This window comes from Dendrobates tinctorius, unplaced genomic scaffold (genome assembly GCF_039654945.1).
Source record: "Dendrobates tinctorius isolate UK_male_01 unplaced genomic scaffold, ASM3965494v1 ptg000156l, whole genome shotgun sequence".
Lineage (NCBI taxonomy): Eukaryota > Metazoa > Chordata > Amphibia > Anura > Dendrobatidae > Dendrobates > Dendrobates tinctorius.
Window position 1 is genome coordinate 9,290,442 of NW_027361823.1, and position 18,175 is coordinate 9,308,616.

Below are 18,175 nucleotides of genomic sequence, written 5' to 3' on the forward strand. Positions count from 1 at the left end.
ATAATTCTTCTCACCATACCCCGCTGCTCTGGTCTCCTCAGTGTATTCTAACTTTATGTATATAATTGTCCACTTGGACTGATAGTAATAGTGATTTGTTTGTACCCTGTTGTCTGGGGCTGGCCTACTTTTTGGGGGTGCTCAGGGCATATGATTATACACCAGTAAAAAGTATGAAAGGCTCAATGTGACCAGTGCCACCTAGTTTCCTACCCCTCTTATTCTACCGGTACTGTGGGCACACTGACTGGTACTGAGGAAAAGAAAGAAAGAACAGAGAGAGAGAAAAAAAAACAGAGAAAGAAAGAAGAGAGAGAGAGAAAGAAAGAGGGGAAAGAAAGAAAGAACAGAGAGAGAAAGAAAGAACAGAGAGAGAGAGAAAGAGGGGACAGAAAAAAAGAACAGCGAGAGAGAAAAATGAAAGAGGGGAAAGAAAGAAAGAACAGAGAGGGAGAGAGAAAGAAAGAGGGGAAAGAAAGAACAGAGGGAAAGAAAGAGATAAAGAGGGTAAAGAAAGAAACAACAGAGAAAGAAAGAAACAAAGGCCTAAGAAAGAAAGAAAGAACAGAGAGGGGACAGATAAAAAGAACAGAGAGAGAGAAAAAAAAGAGGGGAAAGAAAGAACAGAGATGGAGAGAGGAAGAAAGAGGGCAAAGAAATAACAGGGAAAGAAATAACAGAGAGAAAGAAAGAGAAATAAAGAAAGAACACAGAGAGAGAGAGAAAGAATAGAAAGAAAGAAAAAAGGGGAAAGAAAGAACAGAGAGAAAGAAAGGAAGAACACAGAGAGAAAGAACAGAGAGAGAAAAAGATTAGAGAGAGAAAGAAAGATTACAGAAAGAGAGAAAGAACAGAGAAAGAGGGGAAAGAAAGAACAGAGAGAGAGAAAGAAAGAGGGGAAAGAAAGAAAGAACAGAGAGAAGGAAAAAGAGAGAAAAAACGAAAGAGGGAGAGAGAAAGAGAGGGGAAATTAATAAAAAACAGAGAGAACGAAAGAGGGGGAAGAAAGAACAGAGAGAGACAGAAATAGGAGAAAGAAAGAAAGAACAGAGAAAGAGAAAAAAAGATGGGAAAGAAAGAGAACAGAGAGAAAAAGAACAGAGAGAGAGAAAGAGAGGAAAGAAAGAACAAAGCGAGAGAAAGAAAGAATGAAGGGAAAGAAAAATAACAGATAGAGAAAGAAATAACAGAGGGAAAGAAAGGATGAACAGAGAGAGAGAAAGAAAGAACAGAGAGAGAAAGAAAAAGCAGAGAGAAAAAGAAAAAGATTAGAGAGATAAGGAAAGAGGGGAAAGAAAGAAGGAACAGAGAGAGAGATAAAGGAAGAGGGGAAAGAAAGATAGAACAGAGAGAAAGAAAGAAGAGGGAGAAAGAGAGGAAAGAAAGAACAGAGAGAGAGAGAGAAAGAAAAAAAGAAAGATTAGAGAGAGAAAGAGCAGAGAGAGAAAGAAAGAAAGATTCTATAAAGATACTATAGCAGCCCGGCTCCCATTGTAGTGCCCACATCATGATCTGCTCACATGGCCGGCATCCGTGAGTCCAAGGCAATCCCGCTGTCCTCGCTGTCGGAGGACGCGGTGATGTATCTGAAGCATACCCTGAAGTGCCTCCATGGTACCGTTACAATCTCCTCCCGAAATTCCCTCATTTCTGGTCAGCTTCTAGCACGTCACTTCCGGTGGAACGTCATGGGCGAATTTTAAAGTGCTCCTCGGGGCTCCGCCGTGTACACCTGTGTCCACGGTAAAAGTAAGCTCATGGCCAGGGCAGAGCGACAGACTCTCTCAACATCGGGACTGTCCCGCTGGGAGGTATGGATGCTCCCCACCATACACCTTGTACATGTATGGCTCCGCACACCTCATACACACACGGTTCCACTTTTTATGCCTCGCACACACACGGCTCCACTCAGTACACATGGCTCCACTCCGTAAACCTCGTACACAAGCTGCTCTGCTCCGTGCACCTTTTACACACGTAGCCACGCTCTGTACACCTTGTACACACATGACTCCCCTCTGTAAACCTTGTACACATGCGGCTTTGCTGCATACACCTCGTACACACGCGGTTCCACTCCATACACACGTGGCTCCACTCCGTACACACATGGCTCTGCTCCGCTCCATACAAACACGGCTCCATAGACCTCACACACACATGGCTCTGCTCCGTACACCTCGCACACACATAGCTCCACTCCATACAGCTTGTACACATACGGATCCGCTCCGTACACCTCACACACACAAGGCTCAGCTCCGTACACCTCGCACACATACGGCTCCGCTCCATACACCTCGCACACACATGGCTCTGCTCTGTACACCTCGCACACGTGCGGCTCTGCTACATCCACCCTGTAGTGTAAACCCCTCCTGACCCCACACAGAAACTTGCCTCATTCAACACGATGACAACCAGCACAGCAGTCTTGCATACACTGAGGCCCCTGATCATGTGACCTCGACTCCACCCCTCCTGTGACCTCATCACAGGTCCTGGCTGTGGCAGAGAATAGAACATAGAGGCAGAGGAGAGCATGGGACGGAGATGATCGATAGACCGAGGGCTGATGCGCACAGGACCTGTGATGAGGTCACAGGAGGGGAGGAGTCAGGGGTCACATGATCAGGGGGCCCTGACTCCTCTCCTGTGACCTCATCACTTACAAGCCTTTGCACGCTACCAGCAGCGTGCAGGCTAAATTGTAGGTGCTGCTGGTAGCAGAGCACATACTGCCACCCCCTGTGCACAGCAGCTGTCTGCCGCCTGAGCCACAGGCTCAAATGGCCTCATTATAGGTGTGGCCCTGGGTGGAGTCAATAACATTCCGAATGAGGAGGCGCCAGCAACCACAAAATTCTGTGGAGGGAGGAGCCAAAGGGAATAAACTTGTAAAGTGGAGGCAACAGACAAAACTCTCTGTGCTGGGGAGGAGCCAACAGTTCTCCTCCTCCAGACTCCTCTGTTCACCTCCTCCAGACTCCACTGTCCTTCCTCCTTCAGTCTCCTCAGTCCTTCTACTCCTCCAGACTCCCCTGTCCTCCTTCAGACTCCCCTGTTCTCCTTCAGACTCTTCTGTCCTCCTCCTCCAGATTTTTTTGTCCTCCTCCTCCAAACTCTTCTATCCTCTTCCAGACTCCTGTCCTCCTCCTCCAGACTTCCTCTGTCCTTCTCCTCCTCCAGACTCCTCTGTTCTTCTCCTCCTTCTCCAGACTCCTCTGTCCTCCAGATTCCAGACTTTTCTGTCCTTCTCCTCCAGACTCCTCTGTCATTCTCCTCCAGAGACCTCTGTCCTTCTCCTCCCGACTCCAGTCAGTCCTTCTCCTCCTCCAGACTTCTCTGTCCTTCTCCTCCAGACTCCTCTGTCCTCCTCCAGACTCTTCTGTCATTCTCCTCCGGAGTCTTGTGTCCTCCTCCAGACTCTTCTGTCCTTCTCCTACTCCAGACTTCTCTGACCTTCTCTTCCTCCTCCTGACTCCTCTGTCCTTCTCCTCCTCCTCCTGACTCCTCTGTCCTTCTCCTCCTCCAGACTCCCCTGTCCTTCTCCTCCTCCAGACTCCTCTGTCCTTCTCCTCCAGACTCCCCTGTCCTTCTCCTCCTCCAGACTCCTCTGTCCTCCTCCAGACTCCTCTGTCCTTCTCCTCCAGACTCCTCTGTCCTTCTCCTCCAGACTCCTCTGTCCTCCTCCTCCTCCAGACTCCCCTGTCTTTCTCCTCCTCCTCCAGACTCCTCTGTCTTTTTCCTGCACCTCCAGACTCCTCTGTCCTTCTCCTCCTCCTCCACACTCCTCTGTCCTTCTCGTCTTGCTCCAAACTCCTCTGTCCTTTTACTCCTTCTCCTCCAGACTCATCTGTCCTTATCCAGACTCATCTGACCTTCTCCTTCTCCTGCTCCAGACTCATACTGTGTAAGAGGTAACATAATGTATAGGGGCAACATACTGTGTAGGGGCAGCATACTGTATAGGGGAAACATACTGTATAGGGGGCTTTACACTGTGTAGGAGGCAACATACTGAGTAGGGGGTATTATACTGTGTAGAAGCAACATACCGTGTAAGGGCAACATACCATATAGGTGGCAACATACCGTAAAGGGGCATCATACCATGTAGGAGGCATTATATTGTATAGGGGAAACATACTGTGTAGGGGCAACATACCATATAGTGGGTAACATACTGTATAGGGGGAATTAAACTGTATAGGGGCATCATACTGTGCGTAAGGGGTATCATACTGCGTACGGAGCATCATACTGTGTGTAGGAGGCATCATACTGTGTGTAGGGGGCATCATACTGTATATGGGGTATTATACTGTATAGTGGCATCATACTGTGTAGGAAGCAACTTACTCTGTAGGGGGCATCATACTGTGTGTAGGGAGCATAATACTGTGTAGAGGGCATCATACTGTGTATAGGGGCCATCATGTCATATAGGGGGCATTATACTGTGTAGGGAGCAACTTACTATGTAGGGGGCATCATACTGTATGGGGGGCATTATACTGTGTGGGCCATAACAGCAATATCACGTTGTGCAGGAACACTAATGGGCATTACTGGGAGAATATTTATCTGTGGAATCATATAGACTTTATATTATAGAGGACTGGGTGAGGTTATGGAAGATGCTCAGTGTAACATATAAATGGCCGCGGTGCGCTCTGCTGTATGTGTCTCTTCTTTACTATCTTTCAGAGTCGGGAGGTACAGTACGTCCCTGATTATTACAGGCTGTGTTTTATTAAGGTTTTTGCCTGCAGAACATTTCCTTTCACTGTAAAAACTGCACAAAGCGGAAACCAGATGAACATCAGTGAGATGTCCGGAGATATGAGCGCAGCCTTTCTATCAGCACATCAGTACTAAATAACACTGGGGTCCATAGAGGAGTGGTGGAGGGACGCAGGGAACACCAACAGCACAGGACGGCGATAATGCTGCACGGGACAAGGGGTAGAGATGAGCAAATATTTCAATATTCGGTTCGTATTACGTTCGCCGAATTTGCAATATTCACCGAACATAACCGAACACCATTCAGGTCAATGGGAGGCAAAAACAAATGCATGCACAACACCTTATAATGGCTCCAAATGCTGCCAAAACAAATGAGGGACAGACACCAGGAAAGTGGCCTCAATTCACCCACAGTACAGATTTTAGCATGGCACTGCAGCAATCAGCCAGGCATGAGGTATCGGGGTCTGGGACAGCATTTACAGCTTTCCAATGAACGTCACAGTAAGACGAGGTGGGTGAGGGATTGTGTAGGCCTCCTGTGCTGGGAGCCCTGATACCACATGCAACACCTCTACCTGCTTTCATGCTCATTCACACTCAGGAGGCACAAATATCATATAAATTTCATAGACTACTATTATCAGAAAAATCTAAGGATAGTAACATGGGTAGTTGACTCCTAGGTAGTGGAGGCCTGACGGTCTCGGAGGCCTGATGGTGTCGGAGGCCTACTGCTACAGGTAACACACATGAAGGAGACCTAACCAGGAGTGTTCACATATATTATATACTTACCTAAAATTGTCCTCCATCCATTTCCGTCTGGACTTCCTCGAATCCCACAATCCACTGCGCCACAGCAGAAGTACGCCGACTGCCATATTGGAATACCCAAGTGATGGGTATTCCAATATGGCACCCACTGGTGGTACCAGGCGCTTGCACATCCCACCGCCGTGACACCCACGCCGAACCACCCCGCCGCTGAACTCCCGCCGGACCCCTGGAAGAACCCGCCACCGTATCGCCGCCAGGACCCACCGCAGGACCCCCCGCTAGGACCCGCCACCGCCTGACTACACGCGCCGGATCCCTCCACTGCCTGCTCACCCACCTCCGTGCAATCACAGCCGACAGGAAAGACCGCGGCTTGCGGCCTGTGCTGGAGGTGGGGTGCGGAAGCCCTCTGGTGGTGTCGAACCCCATCTCCAGCACTGGTCGCAAACCACCGTCTTTCCTGCCGGCTTTGACTGCACGGAGAGCACGGTGGGGGAGGGGGGAGAGACAGCCGCCACCCCCAGCGCCACAGAGCTGCCCCCATCGTGATGTCACTGCCGCATCGGGCCCACAACTAGTTTACAAATATTTGCGGAAGACACCGCAATAGTGACATCAATTTCACCACAGTAGAAATAGTATAATAGGGACCGACAGGTCTTCCACTACACCCAATCCAGTAGATGGACACCCAACATGGAGTATTCACATTTTAGAAAATGAGGGCCTGACACCACCAAAGTGGAATAACTATCACGAGAATAGAAATAGTGTGATTGGGATCGAGACGTCTCCCACTACAGCTAACCCAGCAGATGTAGACCAACCAGGAGTGTTCACATTTCCACAAATTTGTCTTAACATCAGCAGAGTGCAGTTACGTGACATTAATGCATCACACTAAAAAATGCAATATCACCTAGTCTGTAGAGTCTGCGATTGGGGTGCAAAAGTCCTTGGAGATCCATGACTTGTTCATCTTGATTAAATTAGGCAGTCAACACTTTCAGGGGACAGCCGGCTGTACTTATACATCAGGACACTGTAGAAGGCAGAGCCCACACTGTGTAACCGGGCCGGAACCAAGGGGACTGTCACCAAAGTTCCTAGGGAGACTGTTTCCAGGGCACATGATTAGAGGACAGACAGCAGAGAGTTCCAGAAGGAGTGGGGGTGGAGCTAGTATAAAAGGGGCAGTCGACAGAGCGGGGAAGAAGAAGCAAGAACCTTAGGTGGCGCCAGAGAGCCAGAGCCAGAGGAAGTGAGCAACGACAGGAAAGACTGGGGCGAGACTTACCCCGGCCAGGGAGGAGACAGCACCGAGCAGCCCCACAGAGGAGCGCCGACCAAAAAAGACCGCGCTCCCGCTCCCGTCACTCCAGCCCGCGGTTGCTGCCTTCCCGCTGCCAGCCCTGGCCGCCACTGCCCAGCTCCAGCCCGCAGTTGCGGCCTGCTCACTGCCACCCGCAGCCGCCATTGCCCCGCTACAGTCCGCGGTTGCGGCGCCACTCCCCATCCCTGCCTGCGGCTGCAGTCTGCCAGCTGCCATCTGCGGTCGCTGTCGTCCGGCTCCAGCCCGTGGCTGCGGCCTCCACTTTCCAGGCCCCGGCTACCGCCGCCTCTCCGCCTCCGCCGGGATGCGCAATGCAGAGGAACTCTTCAAGGGCCTGTTGTACCCTCACCCCACCTGGGCGTAGGAACGCCAGAAGCATACGTCAGCTCCTCGTCGGCTGGGCCCAGCGGCTGAGACGCCAAACAGGCATCGATTGCCATTCTGCTGGACGTCAGAGGAGGATAAGTGACATGTCGTAGGTGATAAATCATACTTTCTTGACCTATAGTCGGCCAGAACGTGGCTTCCTAGTTGCCGGTTCCAACCGGGTAGTCATATTCGTGTTACCTGTGCATTGTTGTGCTAATCCCTGCGAGGATAAGTGTTTTCAGCTTGTTGGTTACTCAAAATAGCTCCCATAGCTATATATAGATACATACTGTATATCTACATCTCTATATAAAAGTTACGCTCTCGTTCATTCCGGCTCCCGTGTTATGACTGAGTCACCGAGGAGGAAAAACAAAAACAAGCTAAGCCACAGAAAACAAGAGAGGTTGGTAACTAAGCGGATTGCAGACCCCTGATCCTATCCACACAACTAGCAGTAGCCGTGGAGCGCACCTACGATGATCCTAGACGCCTCGTCACAGCCAGAGAACTAAATAAGCCTAAAGCAAGAAAAGGGGAAATCTAAACTGCCCTAGAGCAGACCCCAAACATGTATTGTCGATGAGACAAGATGAAAACACAAACACAGATAGAAAAATAGGCTGAGCAAACGATGGGGCCCACACTAACTAGAAAGGACAGGAAAGGAAAGATGCTGTCTGCAATCACGCACAAAACCCTGCCAAAAATGTCCATCACTTTCTCATAACAAAAACCCTGAAGTCGCTAGACTTCAATTCCCTATATCAGCACTCTGGTATATTCTGAAGACAGAGCAAAAAGAGACCAGTCTGATCAGGGACAAAAAGCAAACTGGCATAAACAGAGACATAAGAATGGAAATTCAGCACAGCCCCAGCAGGGGCTGGCTGACCACAAAAACTGAGTAAACCAAACCAAATCTCATGTGAAAAAATAGCAGAGCACACTTAGCTTGAGAAGGCAGGAACAGAACTGGAAACCAGAACCTCAGGGCGGGAAAAATCACCAGCACAAAATTAGGGAGTCGGCTGTCTTAAATCCAGTCAGAAGTATAGGAGTAGCCCCGGCACACTGTGAAGGGTTAAAACTAAAATCAGAGCTTAAGTTTCGCTTCTCCATTTCTGTGAAGGTTTCGTTTCTTCAATTTTTTTGCTGCAAGATAAATTTTCGTAATTGGCATGGGTTGTCATGAAGCCAGACTGTTTCTATCAGGTGCAAGATAAGGAGCTGGGTGTGTGTGTGTGTGTGTATGTGTGTGTGTGTATTGCTCTGAATATGCCATTATACTACTTTCTATGCTATTTAGGTACGGACATATATGTAGTTTCCGGTTTTCTTGCAATATTATTGGCTTATAAAGTTAAATGATGCTATTGGTGCTTGAGAACCTTGCATAATTAAGCAAAAGATTATAAAAGATGTGACTAAAATAAAGGGGCTTAGTGATCTGCCTCGATCCTCCCGTACAGAGACCCCAGTCTCCGTGTGGTCATTTGAGTTGCTAGCAACACTGGAATAATTTGGAAATCACTGGCTCAACCGTGAAGGGTTAATTTAACTCTCTCCCTATCAGCTTGGCCGCCCAACGTGGGGCCCCCGGACAGGGACGCCTCTGCCCCCAGAGGACAACAAGACAAAGGACCCTCGGAGCGGACACAGGTGCTGGAAAATTGGGACTGATCACCCCCCACGACCACGGTAAGTTGGCAGTTATACTGTTCAGACTGACCGTTGGTGTGGTTTTCCTGTGCTTGTTGCTGCAAAGAGGATCTGAGGTTTGTCCCCTGGTGGGATGATTCATGGGTGGAATCATATAGAGGTGTAGTCCCGTTGGGGGCCCAGTGCTCGAACCGTACCTCATAAGGGACGGACACCCCGGATTGACCAGTGATTGTGACTCTCTTTATAGTCAAAATATCCTGAATTCCTGATCATTGTTAGTTATCAGGCGTGGTCATGTGATCGAAGATGGGTAGGATACGTAACTCAGGTATATATAGATAGATATATATAACCAGAGGTGTCCGGAGGGATAGTCTGAGACGCCCTCCTCCTTTCACTGAGTACCGCGATTTTTGGGCAATCCCAGAGGGGGATTATAGACCCTGTGGAACAGACTGAGAAGGCCGCTCCAGATCTGTGCACGATTTGTCAGGATATTTATAGCTGTAAAGGAGAGAATTATGTTTTTGTGGGAGAAAAAGAAAAGTTTGGAGTTGTGTGAAGGATCAGATACTGTTAGTCTTATGATTCAAAGACGAGGAAAGAAATTTGTCAGGAATGCAGGAAAAATATTTTCGATTCTGGGATTTCCTAAGGGCGGGAGGTTGCAGCCTACACTGTGGGACGAAGGAGTTAAAAAGAATAGAGGGAAATTGACTGATGATGGATTACTTAAAGGCGCTGAGGAATTCCGTGGCTTGGCACATGAATTGTATAATGAAGGTTATGTGGAAATTGAACAGCAAGTGAATTCTGATTGTTTCTGTTACTGTTATGTTGAAGAAGGAAAAATTGTCTATTATGACAGGGACGGGATGATTTGTGGTTCAAGAAAGTGACTGTGGTATGAGAATGTGATTGGTTAAAGAAGGAACTGAGATTAATGAGAGAATGTGTCAGGCAGACGAATAGTTAAAAGTGATGATTTGAAACAAGAAGTTTCCCTGCTAGATGATAAGGTCCCTCTTCAGGAAATCAAGCCTCCTCCCGACTGTAAGCTCTGTGCCCCTTAACCCTAAGGCACCGATGTATCCTGGACTACCGAAACTCAGTATGCCCCCACCCTATGATCCTGCCGGGTGGCTCTGTGCTGTATGTGGAGTTACTAATCCTCAGTGGAGAGAGGTTTGTTATAATTGTGGTACGAGGAGACCGGGTGCAGCAGCCCCCATGTTTCCTCTGTTGAATTCTGACGGTACTTATTATCATCCACCGGCAGCCCCAGTCCCTGTTATGCCTAGTATTGCTAGTGGTTATGAATATCCACCCCCTCCTACTTTAGTTACCAGGTCTGAGACAGGATGCACAGAGCAGATAGAAGATTTCCAGGGGATGTATTCCAATGTTATTTCTGGACCCCACTGTTATGATGTGCTCTTTAGGATAGGGACAGGGGATCTCACGAAGCAGCATGTTGGGGCCATAGTAAATGCCGCAAATAATCAACTCCGCCATGCTGGAGGACTGGCCGCAAAAATTTCACAGAAAGGTGGACCCATGATACAGGAAGAATCTGATTCATATATACAAATGTATGGCCAGGTAGAAACAGGACAGGTTGCAGCAACCAGAGCAGGACAGCTGCCGTGTCAATATGTAATACATGCAGTGGGACCACGATATGACCCTATCAATATTCCTAGGTCCCAACAATTGCTTACTGAGGCTGTCCAGAACGCAATCCTGTATGCCTCCTCTGTCCCCCCCCGGTACGATGCCTCAACGTACAGTGGCTATACCATTAATCTCTGCTGGTATTTTTCAATATCCCAGGAAGGATGCTGCCATGGTCATAGTATCAGCAATAGAGCAGTGTATACAGGAAAACCCCATAAAATTGGAGGAGGTCCGATTTGTCCTTGACAGCCGCCTAACGGCCCATCAGGCAATACAATCTCTAATTGTAACAGAGCCTCCTGCCCCGCTCCCACAGCAAATGCCTCTTGTGCCCGTACTACCTCCACCTCCTCCCCCCGAGTTGTCAGTAATATCCGAATTTGAAGAAGATAACGTGGAAAGCACTCCTGACAGGCCAAAGTATACTCCACTCACCCCATCACAAATAGACACTGTTTGCAATCAATTACCCGATCCAGAGACTTCCCCCCATGGCTTTCTACAGGCAAATGGCATCAAATCGAGACATTTATTCCACTCCCCGAAGAGATCTATTACATATACTTAGAGTAAAAGCTGGGGAGGGGTATTTTCCAATTATGGAGGGTGGCATAATGTATAATGTGGATCTGGATGGGGGAACCTATGAGAGTGGTGTTGATTTCTGCAATGCTTTAAAGGTTTGGGCACAAGATAGATTGGTGGACCAAGCTACCTCTCTCACAGATGTCACACAGGACAAGGGGGAGACTGCTGAGAAGTTCTATGGGCGTCTTATGGTAGTATTTAGAGATCTGGGATTCTCACTGTATAATAAAGCCCATACACATCTTTTTGTGGCAGCTTTGATGTCTGGCCTTAAACCCGAGTTGCAAGAGGCGATAATCTCTGTTAGACCTGATGTTGAGAATTCCACCCCGGATGATGCTTTGAAAGTAATAAAGAGTTTTCAGAAAAATTTAACCCGTTTTGCAGCGGCAGGGAAACAGAAAAATAAGCCTGCAGCTGTAGCAGCTCCAGTTCCTCCGATAACAGCAGCCCCCACCATTGTGCCCAGCGCGGGTGCGAGTACGCAGCTGGTTCCTTATCACTGGAGCACACAGCAAACTATGGCCCCCCTCAAACTTCAGCTCCTTACTCCAGTATCTCTCCTAATACTATGAATAGAAGCCTTCCTCCCCAGATCCGCTGTGCCAATTCTCGTCTACAATGCTGGCGCTGCGGGCGATTTGGTCATTTTCAGAGAGACTGTCACACTCCTGCTGATAGATGCTACCCTCAAGTTCCCTCTTCCAATCGTAATCTAAATACTGGAAACCCCAGAGGATACCCCGGTTACGGACAGCCCCAAAATCCTGATAATCGTCCATACTGAAGGGGTGGCCAACCAGAGTCTGCTATCACAATGTCTTCCACCAAACCTGGGGCATGCTCATCCGTCACGCTCCCTGAAGGGGACACTCTTGTTAGGTTCATGGTAGACACTGGGGCGGCCAATTCTATAATCAAATCATCAGATGTACCTACGGATATCCCTATTCAATTCTCAGATCAAGAGCTTGTTCTAATTGGAGTAGATGGCAGACCCAATAAACATACACTTACAAAACCCATCCCTGTAGGACCCTTCCCCGAAGTTACTGCCCAGTTTGTAATCTCTCCTATATGTCCAGTAAATTTACTGGGGGTAGATTTGTTATCACAGTTCCGCTCCAGAATACAATTCCAAGATGATGGTCGGATGGTTCTTACGTTACATAACTCCTATGCAGATGAAGATAGTGAGGAAATTTGTATTTTGCATGCCCTTCCTACAGTCATGATGGCCCTGATAGGCCCAGATCCACCCCCAATATTGCCTGAGGATCAACGCCTCACCCCATATCTCTCAGAGATACCATCTGAACTTTGGTCCAAAGGGCCAAACGATATAGGGAAAATGCCTGTAGAACCAGTAAAAGTGTTTCTCAAACCTGGTGCCCCTTTTCCCAAAGTCCATCAATATCCTTTGAAACATGATCAGGAGCGGGGCCTTCAGGAACAAATACAAACGTTACTTGATAACGGTGCTCTGGTACCCTGTGTTTCTCCATGTAATACACCCTTGTTTCCCGTTAAGAAAAAGACCCCACCTGGCCAGCCCCCTGTGTACCGGCTGGTACAAGATCTACGGGCAGTTAATGCAGCTACTGTTCTGGAAACTCCAGTGGTGCCTAATCCACATACTCTTTTGTCCCAAATACCCCAGGATGCTGCTTGGTTTACAGTCATCGATCTTACCAATGCCTTCTTTAGTATTCCGTTACACCCAGATTGCTGGTTTTTATTTGCACTCACTTAGCAGGGACGACAGTTAATACGGACAGTTATGTCACAAGGGGCACAAAACAGTCCCAACCAGTTTGCAAAAAATATGAGCAGGTGTCTGTTGCCATTGTTAGCCTCCTTAAAGCATCTGGCAGCACTGAACTGTCGGGTTTCGGCCTCGAGACTTCAGTTCTGCCTTGGTCAAGTGATATTCTTGGGTCACTGTCTCCTTCAGGGTGCCAGACACCTCGCAGAAGAATAATAGCTGTCAGCTCCCTTCCTTTCCCAAAAGATGAAGCTGAACTCCAGCGTTTTTCTATGCACTTATTGTTGTCAGTGGATACTGGATGCATCCCGCATAATGCAACCTCTTTACAACGCCTTGAAAGACGATATAATGAACTATAAGGAAAGATGGCAGTGATGAGGATTACCTCCAACATGATTGTTCCAAATTTCTGATAGAAGAAACAGCTAGTCCACCAAATGTCAGTGAGAATCCACTCCCAAATCCTGATCTGGTGTTATACACGGATGGTTCAAGATATGCTGATGGGTTTGATAGATTCCACACGGGATATGCTGTTACCACAGAGGACACTGTAGTGCACGCAGCTGCGCTCCCACCCTCACAGTCAGCACAAGAAGCAGAACTCCAGGCTCTGTCTACTGCATGTACTTTGGCCAAGAACAGACGGGCTAATATATACACGGACTCACGGTATGCATTTGGTATTGCTCACGATTTTGGGGCTCTATGGGCCAATCAAGGGTTTATTACTACAGCCGGAACCCTAGTGAAAAATGCTGAAGCTGTTAAAACCCTCATGGACTCGATCAAATTACCTACTCAGGTGGCTATTATCAAAGTTAAGGCGCACGGTCCTAGGACCAGTCCACAGACTGTTGGCGACACATTTGCAGATATGCAAGCAAAAGCCGCCGCTCTTTTACCCGTCGAACCAACCATACCAACTATGGTGACCACACGCTCTCAGCGTAAACAGTTACAAGAAGCACTGACCCTACAAGAACCTGATGATCTACAACAGACTGAAGTTTTCTGTCGGACCCCGCGAGACCGCTTAATGACGATGCAGAGAATGTCTCCAAAGGAAGAGGTGAAGCAATGGAAGACTGATGGGGCACGAATGGATAATGGTCTCTGGAAAAAGGACCAACTTGTGTGTCTCCCTAAGCGGATGTACCCTGCTATTACCATATGGGCACATGGACCTACATATCGAGGAAAGAATCAGGCCCTCGCACTGGTGCAAAAATTCTACTGGGCCCCGGGAATTTCCACAGTTTTGTCAGCGCTCAACCGTGCCTGTAATATCTGTCAGACTTGCAATCCCGGTCAACTTCAACGTGTGCCCCCGAAGCATCTTGCTAAGCCCGACTATCCTTTCCAAAGGCTCCAGGTGGACCATATCACGTTGCCTAAGTCTGGAAGGTATGAATACTGTTTGGTTGTTGTTGACATGTTCTCCAGTTGGCCGGAAGCATTCCCTGTTACCAATATGACTGCAAGGACCACAGCGAAGAAACTGGTGATGGAAGTTATATGCAGATATGGGGTTCCAGAAGTTGTTGAAAGTGACTAAGGTCCGGCCTTTTTTTTTCATGTGTACTAAGAAGTTCTGACAATGCTTGGATCCTCTGTAGCCCTCCATACTCCGTACCACCCACAATCCAGTGGAAAAGTTGAGAGGTTGGATGGAACACTGAGGGGACAACTGACCAAAATGATGCAGGAGACTACGGCTATATGGCCAGAGCTCCTACCCATTGTGTTATACCACATTCGTACTACCCCTATTGCAAAACATGGCCTGTCCCCATATGAGATATTGTTTGGTACTAGGCCCCCAGTTGCAAATTTCCAGCCTCAGCAGTTATCGGAAGAAACTGACCGTGTTGTTCAATATGTTATTCTGCTTAGTAAAAATCTTGCTAACACCTATGTTCTAGTTTTCTTTTCTTTTCCAGATTCAGCAGAAACCGGCACTTGTCATAATCTGAAGCCTGGTGATTTGGTAGTCGTGAAAAGGCATGTCAGGAAGCACAGGCTAGAACCCTTGTATGACGGTCTCTATCAAGTTCTCCTCATCACCCAACAAGCCAATAGCAAATGAAAGGGACATAATGTTTTGGTTTTTCGCATTTTCCATATTATTATTGGTAGAAGTTAAAAGTTAAAGTTAGAAGATATCCAAAGACTCAGATCAATATGATAAAGACAATGATCGTACTAAGGACAGTTGGTGGTCAGACACCTTCTCCTTTCTCAATCCAGCCAATTGATTTAAGGGAATTGGGGGCTGGATAGCTGGGATCTTACAAAGCTTGTTATATATTGCTGCCTGTACCCTTGTTGTATATGTGATACTAAAAATTATCTAGGGGGGATTGTGAAGGGTTAAAACTAAAATCAGAGCTTAAGTTTCGCTTCTCCATTTCTGTGAAGGTTTCGTTTCTTCATTTTTGTTGCTGCAAGATAAATTTTCGTAATTGGCATGGGTTGTCATGAAGCCAGACTGTTTCTATCAGGTGCAAGATAAGGAGCTGGGGGGGGGGGTGTGTGTGTATGTGTGTGTGTGTATTGCTCTGAATATGCCATTATACTACTTTCTATGCTATTTAGGTACGGACATATATGTAGTTTCCGGTTTTCTTGCAATATTATTGGCTTATAAAGTTAAATGATGCTATTGGTGCTTGAGAACCTTGCATAATTAAGCAAAAGATTATAAAAGATGTGACTAAAATAAAGGGGCTTAGTGATCTGCCTCGATCCTCCCGTACAGAGACCCCAGTCTCCGTGTGGTCATTTGAGTTGCTAGCAACACTGGAATAATTTGGAAATCACTGGCTCAACCATGAAGGGTTAATTTAACTCTCTCCCTATCAACACTAATGACATGGAAATAGAGTCTTTTCAACGACAAACTTTTTTTGTTGTGATTTTATTGATTGTGAAAAAAGATGATGTTACATCCAACGTTTCAGCTCTACATCACGAGCTTTCATCAGGGATATAACTACAATATATACAATAAAAGAACAAAAATCAGTGAATAAACTTTATAAAACATTATAAAACAAAAACCTGGTGATAGGTGATTCATAATGTGGGGATGGTGTCATGCATCCTTTGTGAAGGTATGTATAGATATAGTGATGTGAGGCCAGTGAGTATGTATTGTGGTGTGATACGGTGTACGGGCGAGAGGTTGGGCAGAGGAATAAGGTGAAGGTGTAAAGAGATGAACGGCAAAAATGAGTGGGTTGTGTAGAGAAAGGGCATTAGAGGACAGAGAAGTGGAATGGGAGTGAGGGTAAGATCATATAAAAAGGCAGTATGTAAAGAGTGCTCTTGGAAATGTTAGGGCAAAAGGTGTAAATACCTAGATCCTTGGTTTTGAGGTATGTGCATAAGTGGTAAAGGTTTGCCTTTGTAGTTCAGCTGCTGAAGCGGTACCTATAGTAACTAGGATCTAGGTATTTACACCTTTTGCCCTAACATTTCCAAGAGCACTCTTTACATACTGCCTTTTTATATGATCTTACCCTCACTCCCATTCCACTTCTCTGTCCTCTAATGCCCTTTCTCTACACAACCCACACATTTTTGCCGTTCATCTCTTTACACCTTCACCTTATTCCTCTGCCCAACCTCTCGCACGTACACCGTATCACACCACAATACATACTCACTGGCCTCACATCACTATATATCTATACATACCTTCACAAAGGATGCATGACACCATCCCCACATTATGAATCACCTATCACCAGGTTTTTGTTTTATAATGTTTTATAAAGTTTATTCACTGATTTTTGTTCTTTTATTGTATATATTGTAGTTATATCCCTGATGAAAGCTCGTGATGAAGAGCTGAAACGTTGGATGTAACATCATCTTTTTTCACAATCAATAAAATCACAACAAAAAAAGACTTGTCTTTGAAAAGACTCTATTTCCATGTCATTAGTGTGCCGGGGCTACTCCTATACTTTAGCCCTTTTTTTTCCCAGAGCACCTAAGTTGGGGTTTGAGCCTGTCATATTTACTTTATATTAAATCCAGTCAGAGACTCCTGATGTCCACTCACAGTCCTCCTCCTCAGGTGGCAGGTCTCTGCGATTTAGATCAGCTTCATTACCTACTGTCACCACTAGAGGGAGCCCGGATGGAGAACTCACGACTCCTCTGTCAACACAGCCAGCTCCACCACCCTCACCAGAAGCCGGAGGTAAACCAGAAAATGAGTTCACAACACTTCCGTCTCGTCACTGCATCCCGCGTACCTGTGATTACTAGATTTGGCGTAGTCGGCAGGATGCAGTTTCCGAGCGTGAGCACAGATGCTGTGGACCAAGGGGGCGACGGCGGCCCCCGGTCCAGTTTAACCTTGGGGGCTATGCTGAGTAACCTGCCTAGGTTCTCCCGCAGCAATAACATGCTGTGGAGTTGGGCGGAACGGATGCGGAGGCTATTTAGAATGCATCCGATGACCCCTGACCTAGAGGCAGAGGTGGCCCTGATGGTATTGGACAGGGAGGCCCGGGATTCCGTGATGTTGAGGCCCCCAGGACAGTGAAACACCTTTATCAGGGTACTACAGATCTTGGAGGAGACTCATGGGGACCCGACGGACATGGGAGAATTGAGAACCCGGCTGTTTAGTCGAATGAGTTAGCACTTGCTGCATGACATTGGAGTGGGAGAAGCTGGTATGAGAAGGAGTGCTGAAGGAGTTTATAAGTGACTCTTCTCTGGTTTGTACGCTTGGAAATTCCTCATCCTTCCCTGTTTTGCTTTCTTCCCCTTCCTACACACCCTGGTGAATACCTTTGTTATATGTGAGTGTATATTTTGTGTGTGTGGAGTTTTCAGTTTACTCTTGACATTTTTGTGAACACAGGAAATTGGGGGAAGGTACAATAACCCTTGAACGCTATACAATCTGTATCTAGTGTGGATCAGCCTGCGTCGCTGGCATATCGGCGACAAAACTGGCGCCAATAATATGTAGTGGAGAAATTTCCAGGTGCTCACGGAGAATCAGGTGTTTATTGAATGGCACAAGTGTCCATAGAACACTATGCGATTAGGTTTATCATCCCATCGGCTTTGTCGGCGGATCAGACGCCTCCTGGACTTCACTTGTCTTCTAGGCTCCGCTCACTCCTGACTGTCAGGGCAGATGGACTGGAAGCAGCACAACAGGCTCCAGGGGCATCTACAAGAGACAAGAGTAGGACTCAATTGTGACAGCG

General features: G+C 47.2%; 1 protein-coding gene across 1 annotated transcript in view; it reads left to right on the top strand.

Annotated features, from left to right (window-relative positions):
- The window catches only part of LOC141051316 (probable ubiquitin carboxyl-terminal hydrolase MINDY-4), a 356,579-nt gene extending 340,880 nt beyond the window's left edge, over positions 1-15,699 (top strand). Inside the window, exon 4 of the transcript XR_012220623.1 lies at positions 14,879-15,699. The gene's annotated coding sequence lies outside the window, so the exon portion shown is untranslated. The remainder of the gene's footprint in view (positions 1-14,878) is intronic.
- Positions 15,700-18,175: the final 2,476 nt, after the last annotated feature.